Consider the following 16,255-nt stretch of genomic DNA (forward strand, 5'->3'; position numbering starts at 1 on the left):
CTGTTGTACTCCCGGAAGGGGACCACGGTTATAAAACCACAAAATATTAACTTCCTAAAAAATCAAATATTAGCTTATTTACCAACTACCGTGAAAATCTAATTGTTTAAAATTCGAACATTACTAAGGAGTAACGATCATGTATGAAATCACCAATAACTCATTCGATTGATTAAACACCAAAATGCATTCGTTTTTCTAGTTCAATATTGTAATATATTCAAAATGTATATTGAATAAAACAAGAAAGTAGACTTGTCCTGTCTCTTAGTATCAATAAGTATAACGCTTAAATGATCAACGTATATTTGTTTTATTGTAATTGCTGATGATGTAAATGATTGCTAGTAGATATAATATAGCAATATGACCCCACTTTCGGCGTTTTTGGACCTAGGACTTTAGAATTTTTTTGGTGAAAAAACACCCCAAATAGCTATAATATGATGATTTTACCCCATTTTTGGCGTTTTAGAGGCTATATGGGGCCACTTTTTTGGTAAAAAAATGTTATTAATATTGAAAAACATGTCTGGAAATGAAGAGCTTTTTTTGGCCACTTTTTTTAAAGACCCGGCTCTCGGCACGCGAACTCGTGTGCGCTCCTGACCCATAGGCACACTTCTGATCCCCAGCGATGACAAACTAAAAGTCTTATGAAAAAATGTTTGAAACAAAAATTGAGTAACATCTAATCATCTGTACTTCTTCCACTGAAAGTTTTTCTCTGATTGAAAAATAAAAAAAATCCTCGCTTACTCACTTTTTCATGTTTACTCAAAGTAACCTTTTTATATTTTCCATAATTAATAATTACACATTGGCACAAATTAAATTATATTTATATTGTATTAAACAGTATTTCATGTAGAATTTTAATGCATAAATTTCATGCTATAAATATTTTTATTAGAAGCTAGACAAACATGTAAGTGATAGGAGGCGCATCACTTTGAACATCGTCATGCCTCCGACAGTGCCGTGCTGGTAACACCTGGAGTTTGAAACCATTGCTATTGTTGAAATTATATTATAACACATTTACATACAAAAGAAACTGGTAAATGGTTTTACATTTTTAAACTTTTTTATGCTTTATGTAGAAGGCCATGTAGTATGTAGGCTGGAATTTTAGCTGTTTTGTTGTATATCAAGCCTTTTTGAGATATGAATATTTGTAAACAATAAAACAGACCTTTATTTACTAATGCTGATATTATATTACAATGCATTGGCATACAAATGAAAACGGTTTGATTTATTTGTACTCATATAAAATAATATAATTCTTTTGAGTTATAGGGATGTCTGGTGATTAAATCACAAATTTAGAACATTTATAATGGACTTTTAAAATAATGGAATTAAGTATAGACTTATAACATTTTCATGATAACTGTTTGATTTATTTGTACTCATTTAAAATAATGTTAAAATAGTATTTGATTTTTATGTTGTATTATTGTTTTTTATCAAAAGTTGAAACCTATGTAGTGTGCTTAAATGTTTATTTACTGTTTTTCTGTATCTCAAGCCAATAGATAGAATAGGACAAAGAGGTGTTTTTGGTGTTTTACCTATGAGAATAACATGGGGAGATTTTAAGCCACAATTAAAAATCGTGCTTACTCTCTATACATTTCTATGCAAATGTCCATCTCCAAAAATATTTCCAATCCCCATTAATCTTTGTATCATGTGAGATTTGCACCAGTTGGTTTGAAATATTTATAAATATAATGTGTTGCTGGAATTGTCTTAAATGGCAATAAACATGTAGTCTTTGGACCTCTGGTAAAATATTGGATTTTTCCTAGTTTGGACTAAATATTTGTGAAAAATTGAAAAAAATATGTTTTATACTCAACTATTTTAGGGTCTTGAAACATGTATTACTGAGGAATCAGGCAAATATTTTGTGCCGAAATTATATTTTTACCTTATGTGAGGACTTGGATTTACTATTTAAACTTAGTCCTGCTCCACAGTATTATTGCAGGCTTGCTTCTCGTCCCAAGTGGTGAATTGTGTACAGTTTATGCGTGGTGCAAAGACTGGGTTTTTTTTTTAGTTGTGACCAGCTCATTCCTAAGATGCTAGATGGTATCCACTTTGCCTCTGAACATAAGCAAATTGTAATCTTTAGTTTAGGACTTAAAATTAATGTCGGATGCGATGCCTCTTTAATCGGAAGTTTGGGTTGTGATGAGCTCAACCCCTATCACCAATATCAGCATAGATCCATTGAACTATTATGTGTTATTGTACTTTGTGCTGATTAATATGTGTTTGGTAAATTAGCATGGCACAACACACAATCCCACATCTTGCTAATCGTAGTTGGTAGTTTAACTTAGCAACGATAATAATAAATTATTATGTCATTGCATTATTATGTCATGTCGGGGGTCTATTTGGTGGTCAAAGTAGAAGTAGGGAGCATTGACTTTCTACAATCATGATGAGATATCCAGCCAGAGCCTCAGACTGTAATAAAAAAATAGATGAAAATGCAAACTCTAAAGACCCTGACCATGTTGTATACTTCCAGGCTGGAACAACCTTTACTTGGAATATTGTATATAAATTGTTTGTATACATAAGACTCTTGTAGTGAATGTACTCTTTGATGAAAATACAAAATAAAGATGAAAACTACTTTATGCAAAGAAGAGAAAGTAATTGTGAAGGGTAGCTACAAACAATTGCATTTTAGTGAGCAATGAAAGTTGCTATAATTATTGGGATTGTTTTGGGTAAGTTTATAGATATGCATTGTGTTTACAGGAATTAATCATAGTGGGGATGCCATTTACATCGAGACATATCGATTTAGTTAAAGTGATAAAACGAAGACCATGATAGTGGTGGATAAAGATTTTATTTGTTGAGCAATCGATATGAGAAGGAGTTTCTTGTTAAACAATAACCTGGAAAACCAATACAACATAATGCACTGTCATCCCTCATTGGTATTGTAACTTACAAGCTCTGTTGTTCTTTACTCATTTTCAAAAACATATAAATTATAAAATAAGCCATTTTGTTGTTTATTTTACTGTTATGTATTGTAAGTGTATATATTGAAATAAATGGTTAAATAAATGTAAGTTGAAAAATGAGCCTTATTTTGTCACTAGTTTATTTACATTGATTTTAATCACATTTTTGAACTAACAGATGATTAAATTATTAATTGCATAACATTTGAAACATAGAGATACAACATTTACATTATTAACTGGAAACTATAGATCTATATTATTGTATGAACATAATTTCTGTATTTTATATATGTAAAAGCAATGAGACCATGCTAAATTACAGGATTCAATAACAAAGGAAGCTGATATTGTGCTATATACCTGAGGGTGTAAATATAGAGGTGGGCATTTCCATAGAGACCTAATGACGAATTAGAATGTAAAAGTTCTATGGTAGAAATATCAAGTATGCAAGAGTGATCATCAGAGGTAACATGGTCATCAGGCAATTCATAGAGGTCAGTCAGGTTGAACTAGTATATTGCAGTGATTCATCCAATATAGAAACAATAGTTACAAATAACCAGAACCAATTACTGAATATTGTAGTTACCAGTTTTCCTATCCTACTGTTAAAATATGAACCTCATTTTAATATGAGTTAGTGAGTTCATGCCCGGAAACATGAATGTAATAATGGTTCTAAATGTATTTATCTTATTTTATGCTAGATTTCACTATGTGTGCTTACTCTATGGTAAAATTCTTTGAGATCATTTAATATTTAACACACTTAGATTAGTGAATAAATCATCAAAGTGCGATATAAATATGCTGGGTGAAACGTATTAAAACTTGCTTCCAGTTTATCTATTAAAGGATTGTCAAATGTCTCGGTTTTGCTAACTATGACCTGGTGTCCCGAAAAGGGCTCTTAAGACCATAAAATGACAATACATAAAGTTTGGACTATTGACTGTGATGTGAATTTATGCATACTTTGTCATACAAATTTTACACTATAGTATTTTTACGAGTTCTGACTGTGACTGTGATGTGAATTTGTGTGTATTTCATCACATAAATTTCACACTATTTTCACTCATTTCACACCACTATTATGATGTGTTGTGCCTGCATGAGTGTGTTGAGGCATGAATATCATAGACTACCAAGCTATAAGGACGTATGCTAGAACTGATCTAACCTCTGCCAAACCCTGAATACGAGCCTGGAGGCACAGACTTTGGACCAAGGATCAATAATTGTAAATAGACAAACCTGTGTGATAGGACATAGAACACTGAAAAATACAAATGTTAGAAACTTTAGTCTTTTACTTATTTACCCTTACCACCCTCTGTTTTGGAGGAAACTGCCTTACAACCAACATTATGAAGATTGCATTAATACTCATGATCTTGGTCATTATAAAATTGATCAAACATAAATCTGTATTTGCCATTATTCATAGACCTTTCCTTGTCTATTATGAAAAAGCCATCAAACACTGGTGGTAAAGACTTCTATATTGATGAAATGAAAAGTCATTATTAATATGATTGTTAAATATAAGGTTTAAAATTTATATTGCCTTGTTTGGATAATATTAGAAAATGTACGTTATCGCATAAATGTTTGTGTACTTTCTAAGTAAAAGCAGTTAATATTTTTATGTTGACCCATTGAGAGAAATTGTATACTATTTGTACTATAAAAGGTCTATTCATGCATATCAGTCCAGTAAAAGTTCTGTTATAATCCAGTCATAGGTCAGTCTCAATTGCATCCATAGTTTCTCAGTCAACCTGTCAGTCATTTGGTTACAGTCTGTTTTCTAACTCTTCATTAACCAATATTACATAACATTTTTTATTTAAAACACCATATTCTATAACATTTTCATTGGCCAGTTGTTGTTGATTGTTATAAACAGTACTTGATATACAAACACATACGTTGTCATCAGTCAGGCGTCCAAACAATTAAAAAATATCGTTGAGAAGAAATCGGTTGTTGTATTTAACAACATAAAGGTCGATTCACAAACGGTATGTAATAGTTTAATCACGTCACAGTGTATACAACAACTGACTGTGACTGTGATGTGAATTTGATTAGTTGTGTGAAATGTGTGAAAATAGTGTGACATTTTTGAAATTGCTTCCAGTTTATATGTTGTCATTAAGCAAGCGTTTAAAAATCCAACAATATCGTTGAGAAGAAACCAGCTGTTGTATTTGACGACACAAAAATCAATTCACACATAACACGTCACAGTTCAATCACATCAGTTATGACACAGTGTATACACCAACTGACTGTGACTGTGATGTGAATTTGTGTGTACTTCGTCACACAAATTTTACACAAATTTCACACATATTTCACACATTTCACACAACTATCATGATATTTGTGTGAAATGTGTGAAATATGTGTGAAATTTGTGTAAAATTTGTGTGACGAAGTACACACAAATTCACATCACAGTCACAGTCAGTTGGTGTATACACTGTGTCATAACTGATGTGATTGAACTGTGACGTGTTATGTGTGAATTGATTTTTGTGTCGTCAAATACAACAGCTGGTTTCTTCTCAACGATATTGTTGGATTTTTAAACGCTTGCTTAATGACAACATATAAACTGGAAGCAATTTCAAAAATGTCACACTATTTTCACACATTTCACACAACTAATCAAATTCACATCACAGTCACAGTCAGTTGTTGTATACACTGTGACGTGATTAAACTATTACATACCGTTTGTGAATCGACCTTTATGTTGTTAAATACAACAACCGATTTCTTCTCAACGATATTTTTTAATTGTTTGGACGCCTGACTGATGACAACGTATGTGTTTGTATATCAAGTACTGTTTATAACAATCAACAACAACTGGCCAATGAAAATGTTATAGAATATGGTGTTTTAAATAAAAAATGTTATGTAATATTGGTTAATGAAGAGTTAGAAAACAGACTGTAACCAAATGACTGACAGGTTGACTGAGAAACTATGGATGCAATTGAGACTGACCTATGACTGGATTGTAACAGAACTTTTACTGGACTGATATGTATGAATAGACTTTTTATAGTACAAATAGTATACAATTTCTCTCAATGGGTCAACATAAAAATATTAACTGCTTTTACTTAGAAAGTACACAAACATTTATACGATAACGTACATTTTCTAATATTATCCAAACAAGGCAATATAAATTTTAAACCTTATATTTAACAATCATATTAATAATGACTTTTCATTTCATCAATATAAAAGTCTTTACCACCAGTGTTTGATGGCTTTTTCATAATAGACAAGGAAAGGTCTATGAATAATGGCAAATACAGATTTATGTTTGATAAATTTTATAATGACCAAGATCATGAGTATTAATGCAATCTTCATAATGTTGGTTGTAAGGCAGTTTCCTCCAAAACAGAGGGTGGTAAGGGTAAATAAGTAAAAGACTAAAGTTTCTAACATTTGTATTTTTCAGTGTTCTATGTCCTATCACACAGGTTTGTCTATTTACAATTATTGATCCTTGGTCCAAAGTCTGTGCCTCCAGGCTCGTATTCAGGGTTTGGCAGAGGTTAGATCAGTTCTAGCATACGTCCTTATAGCTTGGTAGTCTATGATATTCATGCCTCAACACACTCATGCAGGCACAACACATCATAATAGTGGTGTGAAATGAGTGAAAATAGTGTGAAATTTATGTGATGAAATACACACAAATTCACATCACAGTCACAGTCAGAACTCGTAAAAATACTATAGTGTAAAATTTGTATGACAAAGTATGCATAAATTCACATCACAGTCAATAGTCCAAACTTTATGTATTGTCATTTTATGGTCTTAAGAGCCCTTTTCGGGACACCAGGTCATAGTTAGCAAAACCGAGACATTTGACAATCCTTTAATAGATAAACTGGAAGCAAGTTTTAATACGTTTCACCCAGCATATTTATATCGCACTTTGATGATTTATTCACTAATCTAAGTGTGTTAAATATTAAATGATCTCAAAGAATTTTACCATAGAGTAAGCACACATAGTGAAATCTAGCATAAAATAAGATAAATACATTTAGAACCATTATTACATTCATGTTTCCGGGCATGAACTCACTAACTCATATTAAAATGAGGTTCATATTTTAACAGTAGGATAGGAAAACTGGTAACTACAATATTCAGTAATTGGTTCTGGTTATTTGTAACTATTGTTTCTATATTGGATGAATCACTGCAATATACTAGTTCAACCTGACTGACCTCTATGAATTGCCTGATGACCATGTTACCTCTGATGATCACTCTTGCATACTTGATATTTCTACCATAGAACTTTTACATTCTAATTCGTCATTAGGTCTCTATGGAAATGCCCACCTCTATATTTACACCCTCAGGTATATAGCACAATATCAGCTTCCTTTGTTATTGAATCCTGTAATTTAGCATGGTCTCATTGCTTTTACATATATAAAATACAGAAATTATGTTCATACAATAATATAGATCTATAGTTTCCAGTTAATAATGTAAATGTTGTATCTCTATGTTTCAAATGTTATGCAATTAATAATTTAATCATCTGTTAGTTCAAAAATGTGATTAAAATCAATGTAAATAAACTAGTGACAAAATAAGGCTCATTTTTCAACTTACATTTATTTAACCATTTATTTCAATATATACACTTACAATACATAACAGTAAAATAAACAACAAAATGGCTTATTTTATAATTTATATGTTTTTGAAAATGAGTAAAGAACAACAGAGCTTGTAAGTTACAATACCAATGAGGGATGACAGTGCATTATGTTGTATTGGTTTTCCAGGTTATTGTTTAACAAGAAACTCCTTCTCATATCGATTGCTCAACAAATAAAATCTTTATCCACCACTATCATGGTCTTCGTTTTATCACTTTAACTAAATCGATATGTCTCGATGTAAATGGCATCCCCACTATGATTAATTCCTGTAAACACAATGCATATCTATAAACTTACCCAAAACAATCCCAATAATTATAGCAACTTTCATTGCTCACTAAAATGCAATTGTTTGTAGCTACCCTTCACAATTACTTTCTCTTCTTTGCATAAAGTAGTTTTCATCTTTATTTTGTATTTTCATCAAAGAGTACATTCACTACAAGAGTCTTATGTATACAAACAATTTATATACAATATTCCAAGTAAAGGTTGTTCCAGCCTGGAAGTATACAACATGGTCAGGGTCTTTAGAGTTTGCATTTTCATCTATTTTTTTATTACAGTCTGAGGCTCTGGCTGGATATCTCATCATGATTGTAGAAAGTCAATGCTCCCTACTTCTACTTTGACCACCAAATAGACCCCCGACATGACATAATAATGCAATGACATAATAATTTATTATTATCGTTGCTAAGTTAAACTACCAACTACGATTAGCAAGATGTGGGATTGTGTGTTGTGCCATGCTAATTTACCAAACACATATTAATCAGCACAAAGTACAATAACACATAATAGTTCAATGGATCTATGCTGATATTGGTGATAGGGGTTGAGCTCATCACAACCCAAACTTCCGATTAAAGAGGCATCGCATCCGACATTAATTTTAAGTCCTAAACTAAAGATTACAATTTGCTTATGTTCAGAGGCAAAGTGGATACCATCTAGCATCTTAGGAATGAGCTGGTCACAACTAAAAAGAAAACCCAGTCTTTGCACCACGCATAAACTGTACACAATTCACCACTTGGGACGAGAAGCAAGCCTGCAATAATACTGTGGAGCAGGACTAAGTTTAAATAGTAAATCCAAGTCCTCACATAAGGTAAAAATATAATTTCGGCACAAAATATTTGCCTGATTCCTCAGTAATACATGTTTCAAGACCCTAAAATAGTTGAGTATAAAACATATTTTTTTCAATTTTTCACAAATATTTAGTCCAAACTAGGAAAAATCCAATATTTTACCAGAGGTCCAAAGACTACATGTTTATTGCCATTTAAGACAATTCCAGCAACACATTATATTTATAAATATTTCAAACCAACTGGTGCAAATCTCACATGATACAAAGATTAATGGGGATTGGAAATATTTTTGGAGATGGACATTTGCATAGAAATGTATAGAGAGTAAGCACGATTTTTAATTGTGGCTTAAAATCTCCCCATGTTATTCTCATAGGTAAAACACCAAAAACACCTCTTTGTCCTATTCTATCTATTGGCTTGAGATACAGAAAAACAGTAAATAAACATTTAAGCACACTACATAGGTTTCAACTTTTGATAAAAAACAATAATACAACATAAAAATCAAATACTATTTTAACATTATTTTAAATGAGTACAAATAAATCAAACAGTTATCATGAAAATGTTATAAGTCTATACTTAATTCCATTATTTTAAAAGTCCATTATAAATGTTCTAAATTTGTGATTTAATCACCAGACATCCCTATAACTCAAAAGAATTATATTATTTTATATGAGTACAAATAAATCAAACCGTTTTCATTTGTATGCCAATGCATTGTAATATAATATCAGCATTAGTAAATAAAGGTCTGTTTTATTGTTTACAAATATTCATATCTCAAAAAGGCTTGATATACAACAAAACAGCTAAAATTCCAGCCTACATACTACATGGCCTTCTACATAAAGCATAAAAAAGTTTAAAAATTTAAAACCATTTACCAGTTTCTTTTGTATGTAAATGTGTTATAATATAATTTCAGCAATAGCAATGGTTTCAAACTCCAGGTGTTACCAGCACGGCACTGTCGGAGGCATGACGATGTTCAAAGTGATGCGCCTCCTATCACTTACATGTTTGTCTAGCTTCTAATAAAAATATTTATAGCATGAAATTTATGCATTAAAATTCTACATGAAATACTGTTTAATACAATATAAATATAATTTAATTTGTGCCAATGTGTAATTATTAATTATGGAAAATATAAAAAGGTTACTTTGAGTAAACATGAAAAAGTGAGTAAGCGAGGATTTTTTTTATTTTTCAATCAGAGAAAAACTTTCAGTGGAAGAAGTACAGATGATTAGATGTTACTCAATTTTTGTTTCAAACATTTTTTCATAAGACTTTTAGTTTGTCATCGCTGGGGATCAGAAGTGTGCCTATGGGTCAGGAGCGCACACGAGTTCGCGTGCCGAGAGCCGGGTCTTTAAAAAAAGTGGCCAAAAAAAGCTCTTCATTTCCAGACATGTTTTTCAATATTAATAACATTTTTTTACCAAAAAAGTGGCCCCATATAGCCTCTAAAACGCCAAAAATGGGGTAAAATCATCATATTATAGCTATTTGGGGTGTTTTTTCACCAAAAAAATTCTAAAGTCCTAGGTCCAAAAACGCCGAAAGTGGGGTCATATTGCTATATTATATCTACTATTGCTCAATAATCACATTTCGATAAAGCAAAAATTTCAAGTCTAAAGAAAAGTAAATTTACCTTGTTGAGCAAGTTTCTACCGACAATAAATTTAGAACTTGGTAAATCGTTTGGGCAGCTCTAATTTATGCACTTAACTCTCCAATATACCTTGCCCTTCCTGTTCTAAATGTGCAATATTGAACTTCTTGATTTAGGAGTTCTTACTATGTAAAAATAAAAACTGTACATTTAGGATAATTTAAAATAAATTGTTTGAAAATATTTTTTGAAAGATTTTGTTGCATCCTACCTTCAGCATTCTAACTAACTATGTAGGCCTACAAATAAATAAATAAATTCGTATAAATATCTTAATACGATAAACGTACTAAATTTTATGTATAGTCCAATACATAATGTTAAATATTTACAAAGAATGGATGCTCATTCTTTGCAGAAAAAGTAATTCTAGTTAGGTAACACTTGCTATTATAAGGAATCATTAAACATTTGTTTTTCATATGAGAGTCTAATGAGTATTCAAGAATATGAATGTCCAGTACAGACGAGTTCACATATCATTAGCAGACATTAGGGTTTTTACAGAAGGGTATAATTAAATGCGGCCAGGGCGGGTCTCAGGAGGGCTAAGTTGCAATATTTATGGACTTAATTAGTTTTTAACAAAGGAGTGAGTCGGTTTTACCTCGTGTAAATTCAAAGTCAAGTATTCCATTTAACTGTTTGCCTCAAATATTTATTTATAATTGTACTAAGTGCCATACAAGGAAGAATAATTATTGTTCATACATAATTTAAATTGGTAATTTGAGATTTACATGTTCCGTAAAACCTTTGACTAAAAAATAGTCAACGGTAAAACATATTCGATAAAATTCATAATGACGTTGGTTTTTATTATGTTATATTATTTCATTGGACATTGCCAACGTGTCTTGTGTTTTAAACTACACAACGTTTCTGGAGGTAGATAAACTCCTCCCGGATCTTTTTTAACACACTGTATGCCGTAAATAGTTGTTTTTTCAGCAAGAGGGTTTTGTGACTGGTCACCGTTTGAGGGCCAATTTAGATTAATTTAGACATTAGTATTTTTTCACTTGATAACGGGAGGAGTTTATCCACCTCCAGAAACGTTGTGTAGTTTAACGATGTAAAAGTTCAATTAAATATAATTAAATAAAACAAATAAATTAAATTAAATAAATTAAATAAATAATTAAAATTAAATATAACATATTTGATATAATAGTTGACAGAGTTTCATGCCATAATGCCGGTGATTTTTTAAAGCTTTTAATAATTTTGAGGCTGATCACACGTAGGAATTAAAGTTGGTTACTGATTAATTTCATTATGTAAAGATATGTACCGTAATGTTAACTGGGGCTGAAAATTATTGTTATATTATAATATTTACTTTGTTAAGGAAATTGTGTTAAAATTTAATTTCATTACTGAACGATAAAAACCATGCATTGCTGTTTAAACTAAAAAGTACAGGAAATCAGCAAAAACTAATTGGATTAAACTATTTAGTACAGTGAAATATGAACACAAAATATTACTATTGTCAATATTGAAAAGATCTGTACAAAACAAGAAATAGTTGTAACAAGTAATATTTCTTGAACATAGTTTTGGGAAAATAATTAAAATAAATTAGGTTCCACCGAGATTTGAACTCGGATCGCTGGATTCAGAGTCCAGAGTGCTAACCGTTACACCATGGAACCGATGATTTAAATTTTAATTAATACATATATGGGCAGTTCTGTTACTGACAAAGGTTTGTAATAATATTTTACACGAAACATTGTTTTATAGCAAACCCACGTACGATAGTTATCTATAATAATAGAAATAATTGTGCAATACAATTTGAATTGGGTAATTGGATACGGATGATATAGAATAAAGATGAATGAAAGTAAACTACACCCAACTTGTTTATCCAAATTTTTGATAATGGGTCGTTGAGTATTACACTATTTAAGAAATAGATATAATTACAGTTTAGTTGAATAAAAAGTTATATGAGTGAAGAGAAATGTATGAACGTAATCATCTCTCTTGTGGTATGCAACCGTAAATATGTCACAGTCCATTAATAACATATTGAAGTTTTATTGTTTAGGTAACGTAAATTATGTTATTTGCCTTTGAAAATATTTGAGCAAATTACGTGTTTCTACTGGATTTTGAAATTTAAAAAATGAAATGTTTAAAACCCTTTTTTCTCTTAAAATTACGGCCCTAATGGTTTAAAGAGGCTGGTGTAGCCCTTCTAAGGGAATGCCAATAATCCGCCATACTATTAATTATATGCACTTAGATTAAATAAGCTTAAAACTACTCATACCTCTAATATGTATGCTATTTCAGATATTGGTTGTTGTCTCTACATTGTTCTGTTGCTTTGACTCTTTTTTTGTGATGGTATTTCGTTTACTTTATGTGTTTTGCAACAGGTGATAAAACATCTGGGCATAGATAACTTTATAAGTACAAGTAATACAGCTAAGTTTTAAGCTGTATAATTTTTTTTGTAAAACCATAACTTAGAAAAAATACAAATACACCCAATCAATGGGCCGCTGGTTCGATCCGGCTGACACGTAGTTGACGAAGACGTATGAACCTTAATTGAATGTTAGACTAAATCATCTGCCTTCTTTCGATTTAAGAAGTTATTGACCGATGTGAGGATTAAATCTTTAGTATTAAAACTAGGTACGACAACATATATTTTCTCCAATAAAGGAGTATAACAGCCAATCTATCAGAAAAAAAAAACACTAATAAATCGATTTACGATCGATCGAAGCCTGATTTGTTACTGACATCTTGTTAAATCCACAAATTGATAGTGAAGCTGCAGATGACGTCAGAAAGCAGGGAACCTGAGGTATCATTCAATATTTTTGCCGCGGAAATGTTGGATCTTTAATTATTTTATAAGTATTTTCAGTAAATTTCTAAATAAGGGTTAGTATTTTTAAGGTGAAATGCCATAATTTGTGATACTGCTAAGTATTAATTCGTATTAGTATAACTGAAATTATGGTAAACTAATAAACGAAATATATCTTTTTACCGAGATAATCTTAATTCGTGTTTTATTTCTTGCAGGCTGAAAAACTTTTCTTACCAAAGAAATATCACAATTTTATCTTTAAAAATTAAGAATTATTTGATCCGTAAACATAACGAAGATCAAGTAAAAGTTTTCAAAATTATTTCAGGTTCCACCGAGATTTGAACTCGGATCGCTGGATTCAGAGTCCAGAGTGCTAACCGTTACACCATGGAACCGATGATTATGCATTATAACGCAATAAATACAGTGTATGGAATCAATGTTTTATAAATAATGATATAACCTACGAATTCCAACCTAGTGTGGGGTTTTGTTATCGATCAAAATACGACAAGTTACGTGCTTACTTTTCTTTTTGAAAGTTGACATACATTACTTATGGTTTCAGGGATGAGACAACTTGGCGATGATGTTGCGCATATTTGAAAAATTGGCGATTATTTTTATCCTCGATCCGTGTATGTTTATTAACAGTTTTTATACAATCTAAACTCATTTCTTGCTCGGTTATTAAAATATAATGTAGACATAAAAAAGTTTCTGTGGATACAATTTTTAAATCAATCTTTTTGCGTGACACATCAGCTATTTTATAACCAAGTATATTCAGTTATACTTTATTATTTAAAGTACTGTAGCTTAGAAATTATATGACTATCTATAACTTTCCAATATGTTTCCGTATGAAATTGAAAAAAAATATAAACATATCCTTTAATCCTTTGTGAAAAGCCAACACTACAAACAGTTGTTATACCAACACAGTTTCTATATTAACATTAATAATTCAAAATGTAGATTATCCCTAAGTGTCAATAACAATCTTGAAAATTGGTTAACTTGTTATTTTAAGTTAATTGAGTGGCAATGAGAATGAATGCTTTTATTTAGCTTCTGAGTAAGGTTAATTTAAATAACCTTAACATAAAACTATAGACAAATAATTTATCAGAATTTCCTATGGACCTTTTAAGAACTGGCATCAAAATCCAAGTTGCACAGAAATTTATATAAAATGATGGTTGTTTGTAACACACGCATATTTAGGCAATGAAAAACCAGAACGGTGTACGAGGGTGGTCGTCAACCAATCAGCGTGTTGAATTAAACATCAATTCGTTGATTACCAAGCTGCACAACATTATACCGGCATTTGATTGGTCGCTCAAACAATCACTGTGCCAAGCACTAACGTCAGTTTACCAACACTAAAGTCTTGGATTGTATTTGGTAATTTCGTTTTAATAAATGCACAAATAACTTAACCATTTTTTTATTAGGTTTTAAATCTTTAAGGGAACAATTATATGAACTATTATATTAAGGCTATACTGAACGGTTAATTACAAACGTAATAATATCAATGAGAGTAACATAATATGTAATCAAAAGGAATAGTGTATAATAGTTTATCAGGTCCCACGGACTGCTTAACCTAAAATTAAGATAAAGTTTTAAAAATTGCTTGGTTATCTAAAACAACAAAGTAAGTTGTACAAAAAATGACCTTAACACATTTTGAGAAATAATAAAAATTTGTTAGGTTCCACCGAGATTTGAACTCGGATCGCTGGATTCAGAGTCCAGAGTGCTAACCGTTACACCATGGAACCGATGATATTAAATCAATGTCAATATGTTTAAACTGACATATTTGTTTGAACTCACACCCTCACTTGTTTCAGGGTGGATTCTTAAATACTAAAATTATTAAAATACCAAATTCAATGTTAAAAGTTATATTCTTTTGTGGGTTTACCTGTTAGTTTTAAAGAAGCTAATAATTTTAGTCATGATTGCTTGTTTTTTTAGTAAAATATTGTACATCGATAGAACACTGGTGTCATGTTGAAACTTTAAAATTATCAAAGAAACGACAAAAACATAGCGTATGTTTAAAGTAAACATTAAGTTTTTCTTTTAATAATGCGAAATGTATCGTATATTTACTTGACACGTCAAACTTATTATAATCATACAAAGTACCGTCCTGACAAGTTGATTATTTTGAGTTGACTTTTTTGTTGTTGAAAACAAGGTTTGAAGACTAACATACAGTTAACAACAGAATTCTGTTAGTAACAGCAATAATGCTTCAAAGCAGACAAACTGGGCGTTGAATTAACTTTTTTTAGTATTTCATTGGTATTTATCGTATATCTTTGAATGGTATGGTTATTGAGTTTTAAAGGTACAGTAACAAACTCCATTAAAATACAAAAGAATGAGGGGAAGTTTAAAAGTATTTCCGATATCATTTAAGAGACTATTTACTATTTAAGAGGCCATTTAAATAACTTGTGATCACTGATTGAAAGATGTTAAAAACTTTTAATGCTTAAACAAAAATATATCAATTACATTTTACTAATAAAAATACAAATGAGCTATTTGATCAGGAATCACACGTCATTTTAAACGCCACGCGCACACTAGAGGCGGGTAGGGTATTATCCTGGTGTTATTTGGCGCTTATCTTGACAAATCCGTGCCGGACTGAGGAGCGGGATACAAAGAGCTAAAACAATCCCTTCTAATGCGACATGAGGGAGCGCTAGGGTGAAAAATAATCTCATTCATTAGACCTTCTTCTACTCAAAGCACATTTAAATCTCCACAGAGAGGCAACCGTTCTTACAACTAACGATGAATTTTGAAGAGGGAGTGTATCTTGCTTTTTAAAATATCATAATTTTCGCTTTATCCAT

At 31.0% G+C, this 16,255-nt stretch overlaps 3 non-coding genes across 3 annotated transcripts; all 3 read right to left on the bottom strand.

The window, feature by feature from the left end:
- Window positions 1–12,111: 12,111 nt before the first annotated feature.
- On the bottom strand, window positions 12,112–12,183 carry Trnaq-cug (transfer RNA glutamine (anticodon CUG)). The gene has a single exon. It is a non-coding gene; the product is annotated as a tRNA-Gln (tRNA).
- A 1,507-nt stretch (window positions 12,184–13,690) lies between these two features.
- Trnaq-cug (transfer RNA glutamine (anticodon CUG)) lies at window positions 13,691–13,762 on the bottom strand. The gene has a single exon. It is a non-coding gene; the product is annotated as a tRNA-Gln (tRNA).
- Window positions 13,763–15,088: 1,326 nt separating this feature from the next.
- Window positions 15,089–15,160, bottom strand: Trnaq-cug (transfer RNA glutamine (anticodon CUG)). Its single transcript has one exon. It is a non-coding gene; the product is annotated as a tRNA-Gln (tRNA).
- Between the last annotated feature and the right edge of the window lie 1,095 nt (window positions 15,161–16,255).

Source organism: Macrosteles quadrilineatus, unplaced genomic scaffold (assembly GCF_028750875.1).
Source record: "Macrosteles quadrilineatus isolate MER2022 unplaced genomic scaffold, UCM_ALF_1.0 Scaffold_1__1_contigs__length_201487025, whole genome shotgun sequence".
NCBI lineage: Eukaryota > Metazoa > Arthropoda > Insecta > Hemiptera > Cicadellidae > Macrosteles > Macrosteles quadrilineatus.